This window comes from Spermophilus citellus (genome assembly GCF_964194105.1).
Source record: "Spermophilus citellus genome assembly, chromosome: X".
NCBI classification, from domain to species: domain Eukaryota; kingdom Metazoa; phylum Chordata; class Mammalia; order Rodentia; family Sciuridae; genus Spermophilus; species Spermophilus citellus.
In genome coordinates, this window is record NC_138190.1 from 85980134 (window position 1) to 85991404 (window position 11271).

Sequence of the window (11271 nt, forward strand, 5' to 3'; positions counted from 1 at the left end):
ATATTAAAAATTCTCTCTCTCTCTATCGCTCTATCTCTCTCGCTCTCTCTTAAAAAAAAAGAAACTGATATACTGGCTGGGGTTGTGACTCAGTGGTGGAATTCTTGCCTGGCAAGTGTGAGGCACTGGGTTCGATTCTCAGCACTGCATATAACTAAATAAGTAAAGATTAATAGACAACTAAAAAGAATTTTAAAAATAAATAAATAAAATAAAAAGAAACTTTTATATACCCCCCCCCCACACACAGTGGAGTTCTACTCAGCCATGAAGAAGAATGAAATTATGGCATTTGCTGGTAAAATGGATGTAATTGGAGAAAATCATGCTGAACAAAATAAGCCAGTCTCAGAAACTAAAAGGTCAAATGTTTCTCTCATATGCAGATGCTAGAGTAAAATAAAGAAAAGGGGAGGCAAGGATAAGATATTATAAGGATAAAGAGAAGATCAGTAATGTAGAAGGAGATCAAGAGGCAGAATGGAGAGATGGGTTAGGGGAAGCAATGCAAAATGAATTCTTAACGAAACATATACATACATAAATATATGAGGGGCTGGGGTTGTGGCTCAGCATGCCTGAGGCACTAAGTTTGATCCTCAGCACCACATAAAATGTAAAATAAAGATATTGTGTCCACTTAAAAAACTAAAAAATAAATTAAAAAATAAATAAATATATGACAGGGAAATTCACTTTTATGCATAAGTATAAAGAAATGATCAAATATAAATTAATATGTGTGAAAGGTAGTCCATTAGAGTAGGGGAAGTAGAATGAGAGAGGCAATGAGGACAGGAGAGAAAAGTGTGTGGGGGTTCATGAACTGAAATCGAATCCCATGTTGTTTCAGTTTGTCATGAGGAACCCAACTAGCATGTATAATCATAAAGCTCTAATAAAAATAATGAAAATACATCAACATTATTTTTTTTATTATAAATTTTGTAACTGACATTTTAATAAATGTAGAAAAGATTGGCTTAAAAAAGTCATCATAGAATATGTAAAACATGGTATCAGGGAGAATTAATATTAAAATCTCGAATTGCTAGGAAGAACTTCCAAACAACTGCATATTTGAATAACCACCTGAAAGATACACAGGAATCAGCAATTATTATAAGAATAGATGTTATCAATGAAGGTCCCAGCAAATCCGTGGGTGAGCATTCCTACCCCCCATTTTACAGAGGAGAACCTGGGCTCAAAGAGGGCTGTTTGTTCCCTGTCTTAACCTCCTGCGCCCCTCCTCTACATGGAAAGTGGGTCCAGGACAGCCTGGAGCAGGACATCACCCTGCGTGGGGCCAAGAGGGTCCCATGTCTCTCTCCCTCTCGAGTCAGCGGGGCTCTTAGTCCCAGAGCAGGGACGAGGCCACTTGGATACTGGGATCCTTTCATCTCCCCACATCCCAGGGAGGATCAGCCCCCACCGTGAGGCACCCACACCCTCCGCTGAGTCCAAATGCCTAGAGGGGAGGGCCGGCTCCCTAACCACAGCAAGTCTGTCTGCTGGAGAATGCTGTCACAGTCAGCATAATGTTGTCGGGTTTCTATGGCAACCGGTGCCGGGGAAGAACCTCTGCACCGGAAATGCCTCTGCGCAGGCCTCTTTGTCCCATTGCCTTTCTCTGAAAGCGAAACACCTTCGTTCTGCAGGCGAGCTGAAAAAGTACACTAATTAGAGGAATCAGGCGGGAACACAGGCAACCCTCTTCGCCCCCCACACACTGGCAGAACTCTGTCCGGGTTTTCTATTATCAGGAATGTATTGACTTTAAAACTGACCGTAGGGGAGTATTATCCGTACATAGAGGCCAACAATAATGTCCTGTTTCTATGGCAACTGTGATGCACAGACTTGTACTCCACACAGGAAATGCCATAGCTAAGTGCTCTGCTTCTTGCACTTTGCTGAAAGTCAATTACTTTTACTCTTCAGACCACCTCCTGTTCGCAGAAAGCAGAATGGTTGCAGTCTGATCACTAGAAAAATAACAAAGACTATATTCCTCACAACTATCATGGTTATGAAAAGTCTGACTGTTCTTCAAATGGTTAAATAGGCAGTTATTTCACCCTTGGATACATACCAACAGAAATGAAAATTCATGTCTACATAAGAATTTGAACCCATAATATGTGACAGGTTATCCAACATAACTCCAAACTGGGAACAATTCAAGTGCCCATCAACAGACTAATGGATAAACAAAAAATAACTCACAATAAGGAGGGGGTAGGGAAAAATAGAACTACTTTGAATTAGACAAAGGGAATAAAGGGAAAGGAATGAGAATAGAAAAGATAGTAGAATGAATCGAACAATACTGTTCTATGTAAATATATGATTACATGACTAATGTAATTCGACATCATGTACAAACAGGAGAATGAAAAGTTATACTCTGTTTATGTACAATATGCCAAAATACATTCAACTATTATGTATAACTAATAAGAACAAATAAAAATATTTTAAAATGTTTGCTATGATAGAATATTTTTCACCATTAGAAGGAATGAAATTTGGACATATTACTACATGGATGAATCTATAAAACCTTGTGTGAAGTGAAAGAAGCCAGATACTGAGGACCAAATATTATAGGATTCCATTTATATGAAATTCTCATAATAGTTTAATGCATAGACACAGAAAACATATCTCTGAATGCCTAAGGCTACAGGTGGACAGTGGGATTAACTGCATCACAATGGGATTGGGGGGATTATGGTAATGACTAACACTTGACTGTGGTGATGTTTGCACAGTTTTACACATTTACCAGCATCCATTCATCAAATCATACCATTAAAATGCATAAACTTTTCCTAATCTCCACCATGTGGGATTAGGCCCCAAAATCCTTAATAAGACTCCTATAGTCCAAGAATTTAAAATCAAGTATCAATAAATGGGATGGATTCAGACTAAAAAAGTTTCTTCTCAGCAAAAGAAACAATCTGTGTGGTGAATAGATAGCCTACATCTTGAGAGCAAATTTTTACCCCTCACATATCAGATAGAGCAGTAATCTCTAGGGCCTATAAAGAACTCAAAAAGCTAAATACCAAAAAGAAAAAAAGAAAACAAAAAACAAATAACCCAATCAATAAATGGGCCAAGAACCTGAACAGTCACTTCTCAGAAGATGATATTCAATCAATCAACAAATATATGAAAAAATGTTCATCATCTCTAGCAATTAGAGAAATGGAAATCAAAACTATTCTAAGCTTTCATCTCACTCCAGTCAGAATGGCAGCTATTATGAATACAAATGACAATTAGTATTCAAACAGCAGTGTATGAATACATACACTGCTGGTGGGACTGCAAATTGGTGCAGCTAATATGGAAAGCAGTTTGGAGATTCCTTGGAAATCTGGGAATGGAACAACCACTTGACCCAGCTATCCCTCTCCTCAGTCTATACCAAAAGAACTTAAAAACAGCATACTTCAGTGACATAACCACATCAATGTTTATAGCAGCACAATTAACAATAGCTAAATTGTGGAACCAACCTAAATGCCCTTCAGTATATGAATGGATTAAAGAAATGTGGCATATATACACAATGGAATATTACTCGGCAATAAAAGAGAATAAAGCCATGGCATTTGCAGGTAAATGGATGCATTTGGAGAAGATAATGATAAATGAAGTTAGCCAATCCCCAAAAATCAAGTGGAGAAAGTTTTCTCTGATATAAAGGTGACTGACTCATAGTTGGGTTAAGGAAAGGGAACATGGGAGGAATTGATAGACTATAGACAGGGCAGAGGGGTGGGAGGGGAAGGGAGGGAGTAGGGGATTAGCAATGATTGAGGAATGTGATGTACATCATTATCCAAATTACACGTATGAAGACATGAATTGGTGTGAACATACTTTATATACAAACAGAGATGTGAAAAAATGTGTTCTATATGTTTAATAAGAATTGTGATGAATTCTGCTGTCATGTATTTAAAAAATAAAAGCAATTAAAAAAAGTTAATTCTGGCAGTTTTAGGGCTCATTCCTGGTACTTCTTAGAAATAAATTTATGCTTGGTACTAAAATAAATTTTGTTGTCTGAAAACAATATTTAAGCAAAGGTGTTAAAATATAGTATTGTCCTGGTTTTCTGCTTCACCACAGTTAATGACCAAACTTTTTTGTACAAAGGTCTTGATGCACATGTTTTTATATAAACTTGAGTGTATATAAACCTGTATCTGTATTCTTAAAAAAAAAAAAAAACTACGCACACGCACACACACACACACAGACCAAGTTCTATTACCACAATATTAGAATTCTACCAAAAGTTTGATGGGCTCCAAGAAGACATATTACTTTCACCAAGGAAATAGTCATGTGAACTCTACCCAGAATTGTGCCCTTTGACTAAATACAGACTCTTAAAAGATGTCATCTATACATTCATGATAATAGAGACTGTCATAACACTCTGAATAATGCAGTATAGTGAAAATTGATAAGGTCACAATCACAGGTGAAATTCTAGGAAGCATCAAAAATAAAACCAATGCTCAGATATGATTTTTGGACATTTGGGTTAGCAATAATTCACATTATTTCTAATGTCTGTTGATATAAGAACTTGTGTGATTGGGAGGATATTTTGAATTTAAAACTTAATATATAATTTATTAGTTTCCAGAGTTTTGAAAGGACAGTTTCAGAGTCTTTCTATGACAAAAACGTTTTCAAAGATATTTACATGTATATGAATTGGCTTTTTAGTATTGTCTGTAAAAGGAAAGTGATGAAGTAACTGAAGTTTCATCACTATGATACTAATGAAATAAATTTTTGTCACCCACATGATGAAGCCTGGTCAATAACAAAAAATAAAACTCAAATTATTTTGTAATAATAAATGTTGTCAGCAGCTGTGTTCAATCTGTAGTTCAGGATGCTGTCACTAGATGGCATGGTACCAAAATATCACCATTTTCAAACTTCTCTACAATGTATAAACAGAAAGTTAAACAAAGAAAAATTGTTTATACCCTTGCTTAAAACCTAGTTTATGGGGGCTGGGGATGTGGCTCAAGCGGTAGCGCGCTCGCCTGGCATGCGTGCGGCCTGGGTTCGATCCTCAGCACCACATAACAACAAAGATGTTGTGTCTGCCGAGAACTAAAAAAAAAAATAAATATTAAAAAAATTCTCTCTTTCTCTCTCTCTCTCTCTCTCTCTCTCTCTCTCTCTCTCTCTCTCTCTCTAAAAAAAAAACCTAGTTTATGATTCCTTTGTATGATTTAATTCTGTATTAAAAACTAAGTTGTAAAAAAATAATCTTGTAAAACCATACAATGAGGGGCATCTTTACCATGCAACATTATACAGCAAGCCCACCTTCGCTGTCCCTGGGAAGCAAGACTGGGGGAGAACAGGCCACAGGAAAGGTGACAGAGTGGGTGGGTGAGCCATGATGGGGTCTGGGCAGCTGTGTCCACAGTGTTCTGGAGAGAGGATTGATAGGCAGCAGATAGTCATGAGTGGTAGGAAAATGAAGAGGACACTTCTGTAGACTGGGCCTACTGTATTGCCCCCTACATGCTTTCTTTTAAAAAGCAATTTACCTAAAGTGGTGTTTCTTACTTGGCTTAAGTTAATAGGATATGTTATATTCCCAAATAACCTGTGATCTGTAGAGCTATTCTCAGTGCTAAGAAATATAAAAATCCTCCCTGCTGAGAAAAACATGAATTACCCTGAAGGGAGGAACTTTTGTGACACTTATACAGACCAAATATTCCAAGATGTAGGAAGAGTGAATAATTAAGAGCAACACCCACTGACCATAAAATCTTTTAAAAAAATCAAGTTCCAATTATAAATAGTCAGGATTGGCCAACTGACCAAGGGTTGCCTTTAGATATTTACAATATGATTTTAGTATCTTTGCAATAGTAAATTTCTCCTCATAGTTTTTTTTTCCTTGGGTACCAGTGTGTAAGATCACATGGAAAGAATATTTTTATTTTATTTGTTTATTTTTATGTGGTGCTAAGGATCAAACCCAGTGTCTCATACATGCTAACCAAGTGCTCTGCCACTGAGCTACAACTCCAGCTCTACAATTCTTTATCAAAATAGTTTTTCCCTGAATAAAAACAGTATATGAATACATATTTATATTTATTTTAAGACAGAGTCTCACTAAGTTGCTGAGGCTCCTGCTAAGTTGCACAAGCTGGTCTGGAATTTGTGATCCCCCTGCCTCAGCATCTCAAGTTTCCAGGATTACAGGTGTGTACCACTGTGACAGCTATATTCCAGAATCAAACAGTTAAGCAAATAACTGAGGAATGATAAGAACCATATTTTCCACTGTTGGAGTAGGGAATTTATAGAAAAGCAAGGGGAGGAAGTGGAAATGTCCATGTGGTTATGGAACCATATGGAATTAAGGGTATCCGTGAGTCCATACTGATATTTATAAATGATGGAATACATAAACGGGAAACAAGATAAATATCCCATGCAAAATGATCCCAAATAAATTATGTAGATTCTCCAGGAGTCCCCTAAATAAGGAAGGAGAACCTAAGTCATCACTTCATCACTTCACAAACATGGGCTATGCATGGTGACTTCCTTCCAGAGTACCATGGAGGGAAAATGGAGAAACCTGACAAACATCACTTCAGTCAGGTGATAAAGACCAGCACCAACAATCACAGATCATGTTGACACTACGATCTCTTGATAAGAATGATACTTTATTCTATAATATTCTTCCCCAGAACTCACAATCAGTCTGATCAGAAAAAAACATCTGACAAATTCCAATAGAAGGCAGCTTACCAAAATGCCTGATTTAACTGCTCAAGTCATCAAAAGCAAGAAGTCTGAGAAACCATCACAGCCTTGAGGAGCCCAAGGACATGAGAGCTAAATGTGATGCATACACTAGGTGGGATTTTGGAACAGAATAAAGGACATTAGTAAGAAACAAAGGAAATCAGAATAAAGGAAGATGACCTTGAATATGCCCTTGTATTCATAGCCTGTTTATACGGAAAGAGTGGATATTACTTCTGATTTTCCAGGACACATTTCTGACAGTTTTAGTAATATGAGGATTTCAGAAATTGTAAGACTTTGTGATCATTTCTTTTTTAAAGCATTAGTTTAAATTTAATTTTGTAAAATGTTTCATTGATGTGTAACTTAAATGGCATAAAATTCAACCTTTATATGTTCAGCTCAATGATTTCTTACCAAATATACACAAATTGTGCAACCATCATCACAAACCGATTTTAGAACATTTCCATTTCCCTTAAAAGTTCTGTTGTGCCCAGTGGAAGTTGATCTGTGCTCCAACTTTCAGCTCCAGGCATACATTGATTGACTTTCTCTACAGATTTTCCTTTTTTAGAAATTTCTTATAAATGGAATGTCTGGCATCTTTCACTTAGTATAATGCTTTGTATCAGTTTTTTTTTATTATTGCTACTAGAGAAATTTCATTTTACAAATTAAACACATTTTTAAATCTATTGCCACTTGATGGATATTTAGATTGTTTTAATGCCAGTCCCTGTATTCTCTGACAATCTCTGTATTTTAATTGGCGTGTTTAGTCCATTCACTTTTATAATGCTATGATGCTTACTTTCACACATAATTCTAGAACTAAACTTTCTATCTTGAGATAATTGTAGAGTCACATACTATTATGCATGGAAAGATTCCTGTGTATTGTTTACCTAGTTTCCTGTGTATTATTTACCCTGTTTCCTCCAATTGTTAACACTTTGAAAAATTATAGTATCATAGCATATGATACTATATGTAGAATATGTAGAATACTGACATTGATACAGCCAAGATACCAAGTAGTTCCATCAAAACAAGGACATCTTCTATTTTGTCCTTTTATATTTATAATCACTACTTTCCTATCCTCACCCACTTCTTAACTCTTGACAGCTGTTAATGCATGTCCCATTTATAAAATTCTGTCATTTAAACAATGTTATATAAAAAATATACTACAATATATGACCTTCCAGGATTTTTTTCTTAATTAGCATAATTATCTAAAGATCCACCCAGGTTGTTTTGATCATTTCTAAGCAACTCCTCAGTTAACATTAACTACAGTTCCATATTTTGCTACTGATTGACCCACACATTTTTCTAAGCCTTTCCTTTCCATGTGTCAGATATTCGGGATAATTAGTAAAAAAAAGTTTAAGCTCTTGCTCTGAAGCAAGTGAATTTAGAGTAAGAAACGTAAAATGATATAAATCAATAGTTACATGATATCGTTGTCATAAAATGTTGCTTAATCATATCAATTCTTCACTTGCTTGACTTTGAAATAGAGGTAACTGTCCACCTCATAGGGTTGTTAGCACTTATTTCTCCATGGGATAGAAAATGTCTAGAGTATGAGAGGTGGTCTATAATATCAATTATGATTATTTTTTATGAAATTGACCATTGTGGAAGTTAGATAATTATCATCATTGCCTATGGAATAACATAGGCAATTCCCTTAAAGTTGGTAAGAGTCCTTAGTACTCTTGACTTAACATGTCTACATCCCACTGATTTAGAAATATGTCATTATATCATCATCCATGTTTTTGCTTAATATCAGAGAGGATAGAGGTCATAGCAGAGCCAAACTCAATGATCTGAGCAATCTCATTTGGTAGCTGACAAGTGGTGCCAGCAGTATGCATGGCCATCAAGGAAACTTTGGAATCAACACCAGGGATCCAAAAGCTCCAAAATAAAAGGTGGTATCATAGGTAATCATATCAGAGTTTGGAAGCATTTCCTGGAAGCTTCTTTGAGTATATAAGTGTATAAACTGCTCAGCATAGCAACAACCTGTTGCTGCCCTCTTCTGAACCTTTTCCTGACATTTCTTTTCACATTTACCCTGAGGAATCACAACACAAACATCAGTATGCTTCTTTTCTCCATTTAGATGGCCAAAAATATACATCAAACTACTAGGTGGTATAGGAGCAATTCCATTATATAGTTCCACAGGTACTTCTTCTCCCTTTTCCTTCAGTTTCAGGATGGCATAATCAAGAGTTGCATCAAATATCCCAAATCAAGTTTCAATGAAAAAGCAGTAGTTTTCTTTAACTTGAAACTCTTCATAATCAAATGTCATTCTTACACACTGACCAATAATGTATTTCCACTTCTTTGACTCTATTCCTTTCCCCCACAATGTCATTTATTAAATGCTGACAAGTGAAAATGAACAATCCTGTAAAAACAAAGCAGGTGGCACAACCTCCATTTCCATTATTGTCCCAGAATATGTACTTAACTAAGTCACTGAGATGTAAAAGAAGTTTGAGTATTTTCACTGCAGTAGAGTTTTCTTTTTCTGTTTCCCAAAGTTTGTTTTATGCAATTTAAATAGAGAAGTTTTCATCTCTTTTTAAAAATTTTTTCCTTCATGTTTTCCCTGATTTTTTCACTCTCTTTTCAAACTGGAATACTCTTCCACAATGTACTCTTTCAACACAAGGGTGTTTCTTTCCTCTAACTCAAGAGTTCTGAGCAGCTTCTGCCCTAGGGTTCACTTCTTTCTCAGCCTCAACCTGAAAGAGCTTACTCTCTAACTCATCAATTGGCTTGGTGTTTTCTAGGATGGAGTCCAAGTTACTAATGAGCTCCAATGGTTATTCTCCAAAAAGGGAAAGAAACCTTACTTTCTTGCACAAGTTGTCCTTGGTGGTTTCGTCTTTGAAACCATAGACACAGAGTTTGTATCCTTTGTAAAGTTCCCTGCACTTAGCAATTCTTTTTCTCCTCTTCCCAACTTTGAGAATGTAAAATTTGACAAAGTCGGTACATCCCTTGTCATGCCAGCCAAATACCTGGCTACCTTCTTTCTGTTTGCTTTTACTTTTGGAAAATGTAATTACCGTGTGGCTGCTTTCAGGAGAACAACTGAGTGGCATTCTGAGGTTTAGGAACATTTAGATTCCCTCTGTGCTATACATCAGCACTTCCTCACCTTGCCAAGTTTCCATCTCTTCTTTGACAGCATCAGAGGTGTTGAGTTCTGCATGCAAGCTGCCCCTCTAGCTGTGTATGAACATATATCCATGTTTTTTATTTTCTTAAAGTTTACATCCAAGGTAATGTTAATAATCTTGTTTTGGTATGTGGTCTGGTCTTTTAGATTTTTCTTAGGTGAGTGGGAACTTTGATCCTGGATGTGTGTTATATCACTCAGCATTTTTCTAGATTCCATCTAAATTTGAGCAATATTAGAATTATTTTGCTCTTCTTTGGGACCTGAAAAAATAGTTCTCTATTTCTTTTTTTGCATATCAAATGAGTTCTTCTGTGCCTTGTGTTTCTTACAGCTCATGGTAATTTGAAGATGAAATAGATGGTTCAGCTGAAACAGGTCTCCTTAGACCTGGATTGCTCTTGCATGTGCTTGCTGGCTTTCACTTTTTCTGGCTCAGCCTCGCTTTGCAGAGGTAAGGATCACAGCTGATCCAAGACTTTTCCTAGTCTACCACGTGGTTCCTCCCCACTAGGCTGGCTCACCAATTCTGTTCAATATTTTCATTTTTTCTTATATATTCTGAGTGAATTTTCTGTTGAAAATTTTACCATTCTGTTTTTATTGTGACTTACAAACATGAATATTAATCATCTATATGCAGTGTAGTTTTCAAATATTTTCTCCAAAATTTCTAGATAGTTCTTAATATTTTTATTAAACTTACAAACTGGCTTTAATTTCAACAATACTGCAATTTTTTAAAAAAAATTGAACCCCCTTGAGGCTGGAGTTGTGGCTCAGTGGTAGAGCACTTGCCTGGCATGTGTGATTTGATCCTCAGCACTGTATATGAATAAATAAATGAAATAAAAGATCCATTTACAACTAAAAACTATTTTTAAAAAATTGAACCCCTCTTGAAACTTGTAGTGGTAGATCCTAGAGAATTAAGACATTCAGATCCCAAGTAATATGAAGACAAAAAAGGCAAAAACTTTGGAGTAATTCAGGAATAACTACTTATGGAGATTTCTTCTTCTCTCTACTCTTTGTCTTAGATAGGGGTTGTTGAATGGGACTCATGGAGCCACAATAGCAGGAGTATAATCTGATCTTCTCAAGCCCTAGAAGCCCTTCCTCCTCCTCCTCCTCCTCCTTCTCCTCCTCTTCCTCCTCCCCCTCCCCCTCCCCCTCCCCCTCCCCCTCTTCTTCTTCTTCTTCTTCTTCTTCTTCTTCTT

The 11271-nt window shown here is 36.3% G+C and overlaps 1 pseudogene across 1 annotated transcript; it reads right to left on the reverse strand.

Moving 5' to 3' along the window:
• Positions 1 to 8615: 8615 nt before the first annotated feature.
• Positions 8616 to 9974, reverse strand: LOC308639476 (serine protease FAM111A-like; annotated as a pseudogene). The gene has a single exon. The product of its transcript is annotated as a serine protease FAM111A-like (transcript).
• Between the last annotated feature and the right edge of the window lie 1297 nt (positions 9975 to 11271).